This window comes from Ambystoma mexicanum, chromosome 1q, assembly GCF_040938575.1.
Source record: "Ambystoma mexicanum isolate Mex_15411 chromosome 1q, UKY_AmexF1_1, whole genome shotgun sequence".
Classification (NCBI taxonomy): Eukaryota; Metazoa; Chordata; class Amphibia; order Caudata; family Ambystomatidae; genus Ambystoma; species Ambystoma mexicanum.
The window spans coordinates 605559463-605576447 of record NC_090922.1 but is presented as its reverse complement, the minus strand read 5'-3'; the positions used below and the strand labels follow the sequence as shown (position 1 = coordinate 605576447).

At 48.9% G+C, this 16985-nt stretch overlaps 1 protein-coding gene across 1 annotated transcript in view; it reads right to left on the bottom strand.

The window, feature by feature from the left end:
- The window catches only part of PAPPA2 (pappalysin 2), a 1097660-nt gene that overhangs the window by 1077997 nt on the left and 2678 nt on the right, over nucleotides 1-16985 (bottom strand). The gene's annotated exons all lie outside the window — the stretch shown is intronic.

Genomic DNA, 16985 nt, shown 5'->3' with positions numbered 1-16985 from the left:
TGGGGGCCATGGGGCATAGTGTTTGGTTGGGGGTGGGGGCCATGGGGCATAGTGTTTGGTTGGGGAGTGGGGGCCATAGGGCATAGTGTTTGCTTGAGGGGTGGGTGTCTTGGGGCATAGTGTTTGCTTGAGGGGTGGGTGTCTTGGGGCATAGTGTTTGCTTGAGGGGTAGGTGTATTGGGGCATAGTGTTTGCATGAGGGGTGGGTGTCTTGGGGCATAGTGTTTTCTTGAGGGGTGGGTGTTTTCGGGCACAGTGTTTGCTTGAGGGGTGGGTGTCTTGGGACATAGTGTTTGCATGAGGGGTGGGTGTCTTGGGGCATAGTGTTTGCATGAGGGGTGGGTGTCTTGGGGCATAGTGTTTGCATGAGGGGTGGGAACCATGGGGCATAGTGTTTGGTGGGGGTTCGGGGCAATGGGGCATAGTGTTTGGTTGAGGGGTGGGGGCCATGGGGCATAGTGTTTGGTTGAGGGTGGGTGTCATGGGGGATAGCGTTTGCTTGAAGGGTGGGACCCATGGGGTTTAGTGTTTGGTTGAGGGGTGGGGGTCATGGGGCTTAGTGTTTGGTTGAGGGGTGGGGGCCATGGGGCATAGTGTTTGGTTGAGGGGTGGGGGCCATGGGGCATAGTGTTTGGTTGAGGGGTTGGAGCCATGGGGCATAGTGTTTGGTTGGGGGTGTGAACCATGGGGCATAGTGTCGCACTCCAAGAGTGAACCCAAAAATAAAGCTAAAACAGGCACAGTTAGGAGATGTACATCCTTTGCTTTTTGAGGAAACCTGACTCAACGAAGGCCATACTCCTCTTGGGCAATCCAAACAGCAAAGTATAGCATTCCAAAATAATGGAATGTCCAATCAAGTGTCAATAGAATATATATTATTTAATTAAACAGACGATATGCAATAACTAAATAGAAATAAATGATAACAATGGAAAATGTGTAGTACAAAATGTAAGTTTGAAATATAACTAAAAATCATTACACCTCAAAAACATATTCTTTTTCCATGTGTTTTATAAAAATTGGGGGTTGAAAAAGCCTGTGGCGCCACGCTCCACCGCGCCTATCCCCCCACCCACATTTACTTTTCGGCCCACTATAGCCACCATGTAAGGTACTTAAGGCCCTCTGTCAAAATCAGTTGTGCACCCCTGCAGTAAACAAAATAATAATACCTAGCAGTGAAAACCCAAGAGGATATTCAGTTAATCGTTTGAGCTATAAAAATAGTAATTATCATCATTATTGGTATTGTTCTTAATATTTGCTTATGGGTGATACCAAGGAGCACCCCAGCTACCAGTCTCACTCAGTATTGCCTTTCTTTGTAGCTAGTGGGGTAGCTCGGGTGGTTAAAGCACCTGCTGCGGAAATCTGAGTACATCACGCCGACCTCAGGTGAAATTACTGCTGAAAGAGCAGAGAAGGTTAATGTGCCAACTGCAGAAATCTGTTTGGACCTATATGATATGATAGGTTATTTATAACGCGCTTAATACCCAGAGGTGTTTCTAAGGGGATCGAACCTGTGAGATCTGCAGGTACCTGAGAAGCTCTATACAGACCTCCACTCCCAGTTCTTGGCCTGAAGAAGTCGTCTGGATGCCGCTGGTGAGTACCCATGTGGGACAATGCTCTACGGTGTATATGTGGCATTCATGTTTGCAGATGCCACATCCTGTTTGCAGCGTGTGTGTGGTGTGAGAAGCAGTTGATTGCTGCCTTATGCCAATGCTGGGCATGTGTGGTGTCCGACATTGTATACTGGCATTTGAATGAGTATTGGCAGATTGCCCATTAATGGCTTGTTGTACTTGGACACGTGCAGTGTGTGAGCATTGAGCAAGTGCTTGGACATGGCAGATGAGAACATGCTATGTTGTGGGCATGTGAGTGACATGCTTGATGTATGAGTCCATGTGTGGCACACCTAACAGTGCATCCATGCAGGCACATCTGCTGAGAGTGACACATGTGCATTGATGTCTGCGTATGTGAAGTGGATGCATTGAAATCTCCGGGACTGGGATGTGACCTCTCATCCCACTGCATGTGTAACACAAGAGAATGTGTGTACGTACAATGTGTGTATACTTGGCCACCTGGCATGTGCAATTTGTACACAGATATGTGTGCAGGTACATGTTGCTTGCTAGCAGGTCATGCTGTTGCATGTGCACACTGATAACTGTGTTTGTTTGGGCAGGTGCCCTGGTAATGTTCCCATACACCGGATGCATGTCATTCTTGTGTTGGTTGGTCATTGGTATGGTGGTGTTGCCTGTTTTTGGTGATGTGTTGTTGGCCACTGTACAATGTGGTTTATTCACATGTACATGTGTCATGACTGTGATTGGGCCTTCACACTACACTACACTCATGCAGCATTTGCATTACAGTTTGCTTGGGCACATGCATGTGTGTGTTCATTGTGTGCATTGTGTGTGTGTGTCAGTTCATGGTTGGTATATGCTCCATGATTAGTCATGTTTATTTTGTGTATGCCACACCAGCATTGATGGCGGTTACTGATGTCAATGCTTTTTTGTCCCGATTTTCCACAATTGCTGCAGCTCGTGAAGAAGGCAGAGGCATCGCTGTGGAGCATAAAGGCAGGGACAGAACCACCAGACTAAGTGCACCCCCCAGCCAGCCTGACTTGAGTCCACATCATCTGAGGGTGAGTTGGCTGAGGGAGCGCAAGTTCCATCAAGCTGAGCTGCTGGGGCTACGTCCCAGGAGGTTGTTGTGGTGGGGACTCCTAAGTGGCTGTGGGCCAGGGTGTGGAAGCGGAGTGGCCACCCAGGGAGGAAGGCTCTCTGGAGTCATCCAGGGAGATGGAGGAGGTGGTGGAGGAGGAGGCAGATGAAGGCTAGCGCACAGGATCTGGTGGGGGGATCCAGGGGGGTGTTCAGGCTGCACCCCTGGGTCAGGGACAGGAGGATGTACAGTGCACCATAGAGGGAGCAGCCAAACCTCCTGTCCCTGCTCCATCTGATGCAGCAATGACCACTGTCGTGGAAGCCTCCAGCCAGACCATGCCCCCCCCTCCTCGGGGCCACCGGGATCACCCCTGAGATGACACACACCCTGCTGGCTTGAATTGCACAGCAGGACAGACTCGATTTGTGATGATGTGAGAACTTTGCGTTTCAACCACTCACAGCATTACGAATCGATGGCCCTCTGCCTGGGCCAGCAGGCATGTGTGCTGCTCTCGGGTAGTCTGTGTGTGCTGGCACATTCAGTTGCCCCCTTCTCCACTGCCTCCTCTGTGCCCCTGTCATCGTCCAGGGGGCCTTCCTTGACAGTTTCCATCATGGACCCCTCTACTCCAATCGCACAGACACCGCCCAGTCTGGTGGTCATCATGTCCTTGCCTCAGGTGGATGTCCCAGCAAGTATAGAGGTGGTGGTCGCTGTGCCTCAGTGGGACAGCTGGCACATCAGGACAGTGTTGGTACTGTACCCCCCCTGTGGGACACAATCCAGATGGCGGGGGTACTTGCCCAGTGTATGCATGATTGGCAGTGTCAGTATAGGAGTGTCCAGGGGCAATCCTCGCAGGGCTCATAAACATCGAGGAGGCAATCAAGGCAGCAACATACAGTCACCTAGCAGGAGGAGCGCAGGCGCTTTCACAAATTGGTGTGTATCCGGATGGACTTTAGAATGCAGCTGATGGCGAAGAGGCAGTGGGCGAGGATGGCATGGGTTGCTAGGGCAAGGGCAGAGGTGGTGGAGGGAAGGACACTGTGGTGGGTTGACATACTGAAGGAGACTTGCAAGGATACGGAGGAGGAGGTGTGGAGGTTGAGGGGGAGCCTGCAAGCAGTCCAGGACCGGACAGCGGCCCGCCTCCAAGTGGAAGACGATGAAAGTGACTCTGCCCTGGACGATGTCATGAGAGACTATTGAGCCTGCTGCCTATGTGTATAGTTCATTGTGTTGTTTGGATTTTTTGAACAGTGTACACATTGCTAATACTGTTTTCTCCTTGTTCATCACACAGTTGTTGTCTCTTTGTTCATGTGCTGCATTTGGTTTAGTTTTATTTTGTTATGCATTTGTTCTTTGACTGCCACGTGGGTTGGGGGCCTACCTGTCTATTTGTGTCATACACTAATCTATTGTACACTTGGGGGGGTTGTTGGGGTTGCCTCCCAATGCATGGCCACCCACCTACACACATCAGGTACCATCCAGTGGGTGCTCTCGTGTCATGCTGGCCATCTGCCACTGGAATGATTCATCATCACATGTGAGTTTGTTTACATCTTGCTGTACACATCATCCATCTGCTTGGCTCACACACTCTCAGACTTCCTTGGCATCACCCTGACACATGCCTGTTCAACTTGTGTTAGTTGCAGTGAGTTGGAATGCTATTATTTCTTACCTGAGTCCCTTCATTCATTCATTGTCGCTTGGTACTATGCACGCACATTACATGTGACTCTTTCTTATCAGTGATGTCTTGGACTTGTGACCTCCTCGGTCATTCACATATGGCACGTTGGGCCATTGCAATGGCACATGGGCACAATGATACGTCACATTGCATGTACATAGTGCTTTCACTCATCTTGAACTATGTAGCTGAAACGCGTCCTGGAACCGACTCAACGCTGTCGAGCATCAAGATCATCTCTAACACCAGGTACATTGTGGTTTCTGTCCCCCTGGTCTTTCTATTACCCAACTAGTGACATTTACGATCCCTTGGTGCTGAAATCAAATAACCTTCAACAGTTAAGACTGATTGCTTTACTGACAACCCTCCTGTCAGTATCCAGGGTGCATCCCTTTCCTTCGTGAAACTGTCTGTCCTCTGTGCTCATTTACAGGGTGGGTTGTATTTTGTAGTGTGCTAGAACTGTCTGTTGTAATAATAATAAAGTAGAGATTTGTGTACAACCTTGACTGGACAGTCACTTTTATCATTGGGTAATAATTGTATTTCTGCAGTGTTGCAACTAACCAAGGATCCACGACCTTGGGGAGATAAGCCTGCCGTTCCGAACACATTACCAAATTTGGACAAGGAGGTTTATGATTTACTTGTGTTGCAATCTGTTTGGATGCCTTCTGGTGTACTGAAGGTGTGAGGCTGATTGATGATTTAGAAATCAATATTTATCCGTTGACCACTGGTGCCACGGAAGTTGATTTGCCACATTGGTGGCAGGCGGTTGGATCAGTTGGATCCTTGCGCACAGCTTAGTCACCCAACGATAAAAGTACTGTTGCAGGCAACGTTTAGTCACTGCTACGTATTAGTAATAGTCATGGATCTTGACATGGAGACTGTAAAAGGCAAGACCAAGAATGTCCTGCACATTTTATGTGAAGAGAGCGGTCTTCCCCACAACGCTAAGGTAAATAAACCTGAGTTGCTGACCAGCCTCCAAGCTTGGGTAGAAGTGAGGGAGGTTGAGGAGAAGACCCCAGGGAATGGGCTAAGCCCTGTGTACCCGAACGGACAAGACCTTCCGGAGGGGGAAAATGACGAGGACGACCGCATTAGCAGTGCTTCTCGCCAATCATCCCGCCGGGAGGCAAGTGTGCTTTCTCAACACTCGAAGGTGTCCGTGAGGACAGGGGCTAGCATCCTGCAGGGCCCAGGCCTCAGCACAGTCTCTAAGTGGCCTAGTAATTGTTCTGGCTGTTAATGGGTTAGCAGCTAGAAAGCTCCTGCTCGAGGAAAGGAGACTAGCGCTAGAGGAACAAAAACAGTGGGACAAGGTCACCACAGAGGTGCACAAGCTGGCACTTTAAGAGAAGGAGGCCAACAGATCCACCTTTAGCAAAAACAGCAGTAGTGATACAAACCAGAGTGCCCGGGATAAGCCCTGGCGGCACATCCCCAAAGACTTCATGCAAGCTTTTGAAGTGGGGAAGGATATTTTTAACTGGTTTGAAGTGCTCGAGCTGACTTTCCAGATACAGTAGGTGGATGGGGTACTGTGGGGTGCAGCCCTGATGAGTCGTTTACTGACACCAGAGACTGATGCAATTCTTCAGTTAACTCCTGAGGAAAGGCCCGTTTATGAGAGCATGAAGGCAGCCCTCCTCAGGAAGTTCTTTAAACCCCAGAACAGTATCTCAAGAGCTTTAGAGAGCTTGGAAAGAAAAATGGGCAGACATTTGAAGCGTTCACACACTTGCCATTAAAATATCTGAGCGGATGGGCTATTGGTAACAAAGATGAGACATTTAAAGGGATGCACAATTTGATTGCGTGTAAGCATTTATTGAATGATTGTGAGGTTGAGCTACACCAGCATCTTGTGGACAAGAATATCACAGACTCTAGGGAGTTTGCAAAGGCTGCTGACAGGTTTGTGAGTACTCAAGTCCAGAAAAGGGCTCTGGCGAGCACACCCAAACCGGAAGAGAAATCAGCAGAAAAAAAAGTAAACAAGGATGGAAAGGACAAAGGTGCAACCCAATCCTATTCGAAGTCAGGTCCCCAAAAGAATGAAGGGAAATACCAAAACTCTAATTCAGCCGTGCACACTGAAAATAATAGCGCAGGCACCCCTAACACTGGGACATATGTGTTCTCACCACCCAGGTTGTTTTGTGTGTAAGGACGGGGCAATAGGAAAGGGGATCCTGCTTGCAAGGGCTTACCCAAGCAAGCCATAGCGAATGTTGGTCTTGTGGAAGAGGTCACCATTAGTGTGGGCCTCTTAGAGGAGGACTTCCCACTAGGCCAGTGTACGACCGAATGTGGATTGGTTACACTGAGTGGGAACGGTACCGGGTCTCCTGAAGAGACCCCAGTTCCCAAAAATACTCAACTCTATCTAGAACATGTATATATCAATGGACACAAAACTCCTGCAGTCCAAGACACCGCGGCTAGCGTTACTACTGTTACCCAGCAGTGGGTTCAGCCAAGCCAGTATATTGATGGGCCTGATTATAGTGGGTTTGATGGAATGAGTAAGTGCCCCTTGGTGATAGTAGAGTTCCGCTGGTGAGGTGAAACGACCCTGCGCCGAGTAGCTGTGAAAGACTCCATCCCTGTCCTATGTTTGTTGGGTAATGATCTTCCTGATCCCGCGATAGTCACAGCAGCTACCAGATCGAGGGCCAAATAGATCAATTGAACACTCTCAAACCCTTAGAGCCTGGAGTGCTTTCAGAGGGCTTGTTGGAAGGACCGGCATGGCTGGTAGCCCCTAGTCCCATTCCACAGACTACTGGGTTGGCTACTCCTGTGGAAGAGGGGCTAGTAGTCACTGAGGACCCTACTTTGGTAGCAGGGCACACATTGACTTCAGAGTAGCCTGGCGCAGTGCAGGAACCTGATGAGGAGGACCAAGTGAGAGCAGATCTGAAGGGCCTGCCGAAGCTGGATGAGTTTGCATCAGCTTGGGGCCTAGGTCAGACTGACTTCTTCACAGCCCAGAAAGAGTGTCCCAATCTGGCGGGTCTGCAGAAGCAGGCAGAGGAGCAGCATAACAGTGAGGCCCCTGGACTGTTCAAACTGTACTGGGAGGATGGACTCCAGTACAGTGAGCCAAAAGACTCCCAGGGCGAGGTCACAAGGAGGTTGGTGATTCCCCAATTCCACAGAAAGTTCCTTTTGGATTTGGCTCACCAAATTCCTTTAGCGGGTCACTTGGGAGTGACTAAGACATCAGACCGGTTGTTTGTTTGCACTTTTACTGGCCGCAGTTTGCCATGAAAGTTAAGGAATTTGTCTGGTCCTACCTGACTTGTCAAGCTTCTGGCTAGTCAGGTGGTGCCACAGAAGCCCCCATAATTCCACTCCCCATTGTTGGGAGGCCTTTTGAGAGAATAGGCATGGATATTGTGGGATGTTTGGATCCTAAAACTAGCTTAGGGAACAGATATATCTTTGTGGTGGTAGACCACGCCACAAGATAGCCTGAGGCTGTCCCTCTGAGGAGCATCAAATCCCCCCATGCTTGCGAAGACTCTGATTGGGATATTCTCCCATGTTGGATTCCCCAAGGAAGTCGTTTCTGACAGGGGATCAAACTTCATTTCAGCGTAAATGAAGGCCATGTGGGAAGAGTGTGGAATCACCTCTAGGATATCTACATCCTTCCATCCACAAACAAATGGGTGTGTTGAGTGGTTCAACAAGACCCTGAAAGGCATGATAGGTGGCTTGGAAGAGCACCTGAGGAGAAAATGGGATAGTCTCCTGCCATGTCTTCTGTTTGTTTACAGGGAGGTGCCACAGAACAGAGTAGGGTTTAGCCCCTTTGAGCTTCTGTTTTGACACCCTGTACGAGGTCCCCTCAGTCTAGTGAAAGACGGATGGGAAAGCAAACCCTCATCCCCTACTCGAGATGTAGTGGAGTATGTACTCAGCCTTTGGTCTAGAATGACAAAGTACATTGAACAGTCAACAAAGAACCTAAATTCCAGTCAGTAGCCGATGAAGCACGGACACAACCAGAAGGCCACAGTGACAGTCTATTCTCCATGCCAGTGGGTGTGGATTATGGAGTATGTCAAACCCAGTGCCCTTCAGAACAAGTGGACTTTGCCTTAATGTGTGCTAGAAAAGGTCAGTGAGGTGAATTATCTCACTGACGTGAAGGGACCTAAACAGTTGTGCACAGTCTTTCATGTCAACCGGCTAAAACCCCATTATAGCCGGGATGAATTGGCCATGGCAAAAGTGACTGATGGAGAGACTGGGTAGGAGACCGATCCCCTCCCAGACCTCTTGCACACTGAAGCCACAGATGGGTCAGTTGAAGGTGTCAACTTTGTAAAAGATCTGTCAGAACAGCAACTGACAGATTGTCGCTTTGTGCTGGGCCTTCGTGTCGGGCAGCTTTACAGCCTGCCGGCACCTGATAGGCCAGGATATGGGGCAGAAGGCCCAATTAGGCACAATGTTTGCGCAGCTCCATGGCAACCCTCGGAGGCACTCCAGTGCCGAGGATGAGGGAAGCCATTTCAAGATGGTAAAGTACACACAGAAAATACCAGCCAGCAAAGGAGGCAAAAAGCACAGAAAGCACCAACAGGGTGCGGTGCTGAGACGGTGCACCACAGATGGAAGCGATTGATGGTGAAAGTTCACACAGGAGATTACCGTTGATGCTTTTCACCCTGCATACCACCATGCTACTCTTTGTTGCTGGTGGTCCCAGGATCAGCAGGATGTGGAAGGGGAGCAGGGAGGGGGCAGTGGCCCGCACACTACCAAAGGCGGCAGAGAAAAAATTATCCAGACAGACGCCTGTGATTTTGGGATTGGAGCAGTGTTAGCGCAGCTGAACTCTTAAGGGGTAGAGCAACCTGTCGCCTACATTAGCATGCGGTTGACAAAAAGTGAAAGGAACTGGGCTGTCACAGAAAAAGAGGCCTACGTGGTCATGTGGGTCGTAAAGAAGCTGAAACCCTACATCTTTGGGTCTTATTTTACAATCCAGATAGACCACCTGCCTCTGCGGTGGTTAATGGCCATACAGGGGAAGAACCCTAAGCTTTTAGGTTGGGCCATATCCCTACAGGGATCAGATATGGACATCCGGCACAAGCCAGGCTCCCAGCATGGAAATGCAGAGGGCCTCAGCTGGTGCTTTCGCCTTGATGATGAAGCAGACCCTCAATAGGGTGGTGGTTCACATGTTGAGTCTGGGGGGGGGGCATGTGAGGAATTCAACCATCCGTACAGACAGTGTGCGCTCACCTGGGCTCTTTTGAATCTTGGATATCAAAATGAATGATGCGAGATCAACCTCTGAAAATGTGTGGTGCCATTCCACACACATTTTCTCTGCTCACTGCAAAACAAATGCCTAGTTGGGTGTACTCCAGGAGGACACAGCCTACAGTCTCTGTCCTCACCTGTCATGTTCAGCTGGAATGTGACAGCCACGGGTACATCAAAAGCATCTCAAAGGGGAAGGCGACATCTTCCTCCAGCCATGGATCTGCCTCTCTATTGTTTAAATCTGCTGGTGGCAGTGCATACTGATAAGAGTTAATTGAAACAGGCCTGCAACAGGCTTGATCACAGAACAGACAAAAGGGATGAAGGACTAACACCTCTTGGATATGCAATGTGTCACCTTGAAGCTAGCTCCCACCCCTCTGTATGAAAGGGAGTGAATGGCATGTCTGGGTCCACTATTTACCGTAGGCAACCCCTGCAGAGAAGACCCCTTTCAGAGGGAAGAAGTATGTGATTTAAGGGAGACAGGAAGTATGCTCTCATCAGAAATTTCAAAGGAGACCTACGCTTTGATCAAGAGTCACAGAGGGCTCAGTTAACCAGAGAGAAACTTTGATCTACAACAGACAGGAAGATGGTGGGACTTAGGAGTACATGTTGTCACCCCTTACCTTTCCTGTTGCAAAGCACTCTGGTCCTGACCTCACGCATAACAGAACATTTTTGGTGGGTACGCAGGATTGGTTCCTTAAGGTATGCTTAGCCTGCATCAATCACTGGGTCCCATTTGGCTTTAAAATAGGGCTGAGCCATGGCCGGAGAAAGGTATCACCTTTCCCCTTTGAGATGCTTTTGATGTACCTGTGGCTGTCACATTCCAGCTAAACATGACAGGGGAGGATGACACCTGTAGGCTGTGTCCTCCTGGAGTACACTCAACTATGAATTTCTTGTGTGGTGAGCAGGGCAAATGTGTGAGGAATGGCCCCACACATTTTCGGAGGTGGATCTTCCATCATTCATTTTCATTTTCAAAATTCAAAAGAGCCCATGCGTGTGCACACTCCCCGTGCAGATAGCTGAATTCCTCACATGCCCAGAAATAAAGAAAGTGTGTCCATCCACCACACTGCACCGAAGCGTGCTCACATACCCAGCCTACCTCCTACATACACACTCAGCAATCACGGTACCTTCTGAACCCCTACTCCAGCTGCTGCACAGCCCCTGAACCCCTAATCCAGCTGCTACCCCAGCTGATGCAGCCTCTGCACCTAGCAGACCAATCGGCTGAGCATCTTGGCTTGGAAGTGATGCCCTTGACATCTACCAAACAGCTCAGGACACAGCTCTTCAGCTAACCAGAATGGAGCAAACAACAAATAATCATGAGCTGGGAAAACATATGCCCTCCTGTTCCGGGTACCACAAGAAGGTGTCCGGCCAGCCATAGGTGCCGAGTACACGGGGGCAGTGGGGCACCTGTCCACACACTGCTTGAACAACGGGGGCAGGAGTGCCTTTTTGCTCCTGTTGTGATCTGTTTGTTTTCAGAAGCTTTTAAATAGTATAGTTTCATTTCAGTGCCATGAAACTATTCAAACCTTTACAAAAACAAACAAAAAATCGGATTGAGCTCTGGGCAGCAGGGCTTTTGTTCCTCTCCTGCTGGGTGCAGGCAGGCTGAAGAGTTAGCACTTCCAAGTGGGAAAGCCGCCTATTCATTCCCTCTGTCTCTATTGTGGAGACAGTGGATTTCTTACTTTTTTCTCCTTGATTTTCTTTTTCTAGCTTTGAAATTTGTAAGGGGTGACAACATGTACTCCTAAGTCCCACCATCTTCCTGTCTGTTGTAGATCAAAGTTTCTCTCTGGTTAACTGAGCCCTCTGTGACTCTTGATCAAAGCGTAGGTCTCCCTTGAAGTTTCTGATGAGAGCATACTTCCTGTCTCCCTTAAATCACATACTTTATTTCCATTCTTACTTTCCTTATTTCATTTTTCTTTCGGAATCTTTTTTCCCAGCCATCTCACCTGACAACTGTCCCTTTTTCTTTACCTCTTTATCTGCCTCCCACCTCCCCTGACCCCTCATGATTTTGCTGCTGTCACTCAGTCTCCCTCCCTCTCCTTCTTAAACTGTAAATTAGCCCCTCTCTCTCCCAGGTTACATGTCCGCGGCTGTTTTAAACCAGAGACCACTGATTCAAACTCCAATAAGTTAGCTCTGCATGTTAATGCACCTGCCGTAGAGCGATGTGTGTAACCAGATGGTCCAGCTGCCTAACAGACTGGCACAGAGGAATTGGATGGAGGGAAATATGGAGAGTAAGGGAAGGAAAGAAATAGGGGGAGAAAGGTAGTTAAAGACACAGAGAGAAAGAGGAAGGGCATGAAAGGCAGGGAGTGTGCTAGAGATAGAAATGTGGAGAGTGTAGGAAGGATGGCGTGGTGGGAGAGAGAGAGCGTAAGTAACTGACTTGGGAAGGGGTGAGCAGAGAAGAAAGAATGATGGACGGATCAGGTATTCATGTGTGGAGAGAGAGAGGAGGGATAGAGACGGAGGGAGTGTGAATTGTAGCGATAGAAGGAGCAAAAGAAAACAAAATTAAGCATTTGAGAGATGGATGGAGTTACAAATAGGAAAAGATAAATGGAGAGTTCGTACATGGTAGGGGGTGGAGGATGGCGGGATATTGGAAAGAGGAGTGAGAAGGGAAGGGGTAAGTAATTGTATAGATACGTGAAGTGGCCTTACAAGGTACAGGTACTATGCCTCCAAATATGTACACGCAGACACAAGCCCAGAGACACAAAAGATGTAAAACTGAAAAATAATCCATACCTCTGCAGAGGCCGCAAGGATCCAGGAAGGGATTTGCCACCCTCCAACCGGTGGAGCAGAAAAACAAGCTCTTTGAAACGCAAGGCCTCTCTGTAACGAGACTGAGAAGATACCAACCAATGATTGTGTTGTTCACCCCAGCTCCCGAATGATGTCCAGAAATTCTTGTCAGTCTCTCAGGGACAGTGTTAGTGCCTTTCCATCTTTTCACTTGAAATGGGCTCTGCGCCTCGGAAGGGCACCTGCGAATTGGCCCCATGTTGGCAGTCTTATGCCACAGCAAAATGCTCCTTTAATTCAGGAAATGAAATGAAAGGTGTGTGTTGCAGAGCAAACGTTACAGGCTACTATTTCCCATCACCTCCCTCAGGTCTCTTGCAGTATCTAGTAACCTTCTTATCACCTTGTTGCATTTTTACTGAGCTACCCGCTGCTGCCTGTCCAAGATAATCTGCAGCTAATAACCCCCTTGTTACATTCCTTTGACTCCATTATAATTGCACCCTGTGGATGCCTTGGACTGTTTTCCTGAGCTGTAGGCAAGGAGAGCCCAAAATATAATTTTGAAATGGGCACCCACACGCCCTGATAGTTTTTCAAACAGCCCTGCAGTTTCCTAGCACTTTGCATTCAGTTCCCCTAACCCTGCAGCCCCTGCATCCCACAGTTGCCGGTTTCACTCTGATGTATGCAGGTAAAACTCAGGCGCGGTTCCATGTGTGACACAAGATTCCATTCTGAGCTGGTGGTCCTGTCCTTTATTTCAAATCACAGAACATTGGTACAGAGCAGAACCTGATTGACTTGAATGGGCATGCATTATGGCCTACCTCACTGCCCTGGTGTTGGGTTGTTAGCATTTGTTGATTTGAAATTGTCATTCTGATATACTGCAACTTTTGGACTTAAGACACCATTATGAATGTGTTTTTCAGATAACATCTGTACATGAAAACAGATTTGCATAGAAGCATTGCCTGCAATAGCGGTCATTGCAACAAACTGTGTTTTACATTCAGAATGATGTGTTTGTACTAGTCTCCTGAAAGACACACAAAGCATTATGCTGTGCTCCGTTACACACCGTACAACAGAATCCCATATTTTAAGAAACAGTTGTAAGGTGTTTACAACTTATTGGTGCAAATCGTGCTAACCTTTGCAGCATTAGGCTTAAGGATTCTGTAAGTGCAAAATTAAAAGAAATCTCGCCCCGATACTGAAAATCAAAAGTCAGCACCCATGCCGCAAGCCGCACAAACATTCTGTGCTGTGAGAGCAACCTTCCATGACCCCTCCAGCTCCCATCCTTCATGGCCCGACTGCTCATTCCGTATCGTGATATGACGATACTTTGGGATAAAATAAACTAATACCAGGACGAGTATGCTCATCATGTTTGCATAGACTTGCACAATAGCCTGGCAGTTAATGGGTTAAAGTTATTCCCTTGAACATTTGAAAAATAAACTAATACCAGGACGAGTATGCTCATCATGTTTGCATAGACTTGCACAATAGCCTGGCAGTTAATGGGTTAAAGTTATTCCCTTGAACATTTGAAAAATAAACTAATACCAGGACGAGTATGCTCATCATGTTTGCATAGACTTGCACAATAGCCTGGCAGTTAATGGGTTAAAGTTATTCCCTTGAACATTTGAATTGAAATCCTCCCTGGAATCTTGATTACTAGATGTCAAGTGACGCGAGCCGCTGCAGATCATCATTCACAGGCTACCCCGCTAGTGTATGGATCCCCAGCTGCGCAACATTGGACCGCGCCACAATCTCTCAAAGAAATCCACTACTGAAACCCAGCAAGCGACAGATACCATAACTCCACCGCCTCGTCCCCATCTCATGCCTATGCTCCCGCCAGTTGCACACCTGCTCAGCTGCTCTGCCCCCCTGGCAACCCTGGCACTCTGGCACTGCTCCGTATCTCTACAGCCCCTACTAGCTCTTGACACCTGATGTCAGCACTAACCCTTGTACATGGCACCAGCTGGCTGCACTATTTGTATTGTCTTTATTTATTTTACTGTGCTCCTATGTACTGCACTGCCCCCTCCCCTTCCCTCTGCGCTTTTTCCCTTTCCCCCTCCCCTGCACTTGCACGATCTCAATGTCACCTGGCCTAGTAGAATCGTTGTCTGTGTCTTCCCTCTGTTTCCCCTCCCTTGCCTCGTCACGCCTTGAAACACTTGTGTGTAGGCGCGCTATAAATGCCTACCATCTCATCCCTCTACTGACTGTTCAGTCCAACACTCTCGCAAGCGGGCACTCCACTCACTCCCATCAGACGACCCACCAGGTCTAGTGTACGCAGCAGGCTCCTACCATCCCCGCCCCCTGTCAAGGCCCCCTTCCATTGATACTTTGCAATACGGGACTACCCTTACGGGTAACCTGCACCCTGATATACTCCTCACCAAAGAACACGGAGCTTTCATATGGGCGTAGATGTAACGGGTACCGCACTGATCAACACTGCAGGCTTTCTGAATCAACCTTCCCGCTCTCCAACTAACACCCCCCCCTCTCTCGCAGAGCCATGCGCTGCGAGGCCACCATTATTGGCATGAGGGTGCTATATAAGACCGAGTACCTTTCCTTCTCATTGCTCACCCAAACCCTTTGCAAGAAATTCCATCTGCTGCACCTGAGCTCACAACCACCACCAACCCCCACTGCCAGCGACACACTGCTCACATGACAACCTGACCTGCACAGCCCGGTGTGGGTGGCAGGTGGCATGGCTGGACTTCACCACGACAGGCAGGTGTATATGATCTGTTGCTAATCTGGGGGTGCGGGGGGTGTTATCCACCTCCCGCACCCATAGGACCCACTGCATAAGAACACCTGGAACTTGAAGGCAACACTTTGCTGCTTTGCCCTGGTGGACATCAGTGCCAAGAGGTCGGGTTGAATCGGGTCTATTCTACACAGCAAGTCTCTCCATCATCAGGGAGTGTCACAGAGTCCTCGGACACCCCCTGGGGCTGCCCTTTACGCTAAACTTCAGTAGAGCATGTCTGCTATCAAAACATTCAGGTTGCTCGTGTCGCCGTGCAATGGCCACACATGATCCAAAGCTCAATAGCATTGATGCAAAGGCAATGTGAACATGTGATCATATTCCTGATTAAATACGACCAACAACATACATCTAAAAAGGTTTGCTGACCAGGTCCAGGCCAAAGCAGGTGGCGCTTTCACACACCTGAATGTCACTCCTGTCATCAGCCTCGGAAAGACTTGAAGCTCCACTCAGTTGGCTCAGGAGCCGTCTGTGTGACGTTTCATTTACAAGCAGATCAATGCAACAGGTACACCAGCCCACTGAGCTATCATACCCATTTTCAATTGGTTGGGAACTCCTTATTATCTTGGTGTGCCTGACATACGTTTGGCAAACTTTGTGTTCCAGGCTTCCAGCGAATGACTCTCTGTCCCGCAGACACCAAGATGCTTCGGGTGCCGGATTTCCCGGTTTATTTATCATGGATGTATAAGGCGCTCTGTGAAAGCATTCGATTTGTGGTGCTACTGAGTTGAACTTCCTGCTCACCCTTTGGGTGCACACATCCAGCTCAGGCGGACACAGTGAAGTGGTCAGTGGCCACAGGAAACCTACAGCTGGCCCCTCAGCTGCCACCTGAGGTGTAATGCTGACGCAGTGACGCCTCCATGTTGATTTATCTAATACATTTGTACAGGGCACTTAACCCCTGGGCGTCTAGGCGCTGATTACAGCTTAGGTAGTTGTAACAATCAGCAGGCAAATGACTGCTAATGAAACAGGTGGGTTTTCAGTCTCTTTCGGAGCAAAGTGTGGGACGGCTCGGTGTAGCCCGCCTCCCCTCAGCAGGCCAGTTTTTGCCTCAATCTGTAAACTGGGACAGCGGAAGCAGGCGAGTCACCTAGACGCAGTAGCTGGGCCATTCCGCGCGCGTAGCCACCAGAAGGTAAGAGTTCAAAAAGTAAAGGCTAATGGCCAAGTTCCAGCCTGCTTTAAAGCCGAGCCAATGTGTATCTGTTTGCTTATCTCTGTGTGGTTTATTTGGGATTGCCATCAGTGTTGGTGTGCGTGATGGATAAGTTACAATGTTACCAGAGCATCCTGCGAGGAAAGCCTGGGCGAGTGACGGTTTTCACCTTCCAACAGAATGCCATTCAACCACTTCTACCATGAGTGTCAGAATACCTTGGATTGCAAATAGAAGGGCCGGGTCCGGAAGGATAGCTCAGGGGCAACGTGCTCGCCTTGGAGGCAAGACGATGCAGAGCAAAACAGGTTTGACCCCGGGGTCCACACTCAGAAACCTCTGGGTATTAAGCGCGCTATAAATAACCAATTATAATTAAAACGGGGCAACCCAGTGAAAGGAATTCTCATGGTCACGTGCAATGTACCAAAGGGATTGGCAAGGGGAGATTTTTTTTGTGATCAGGG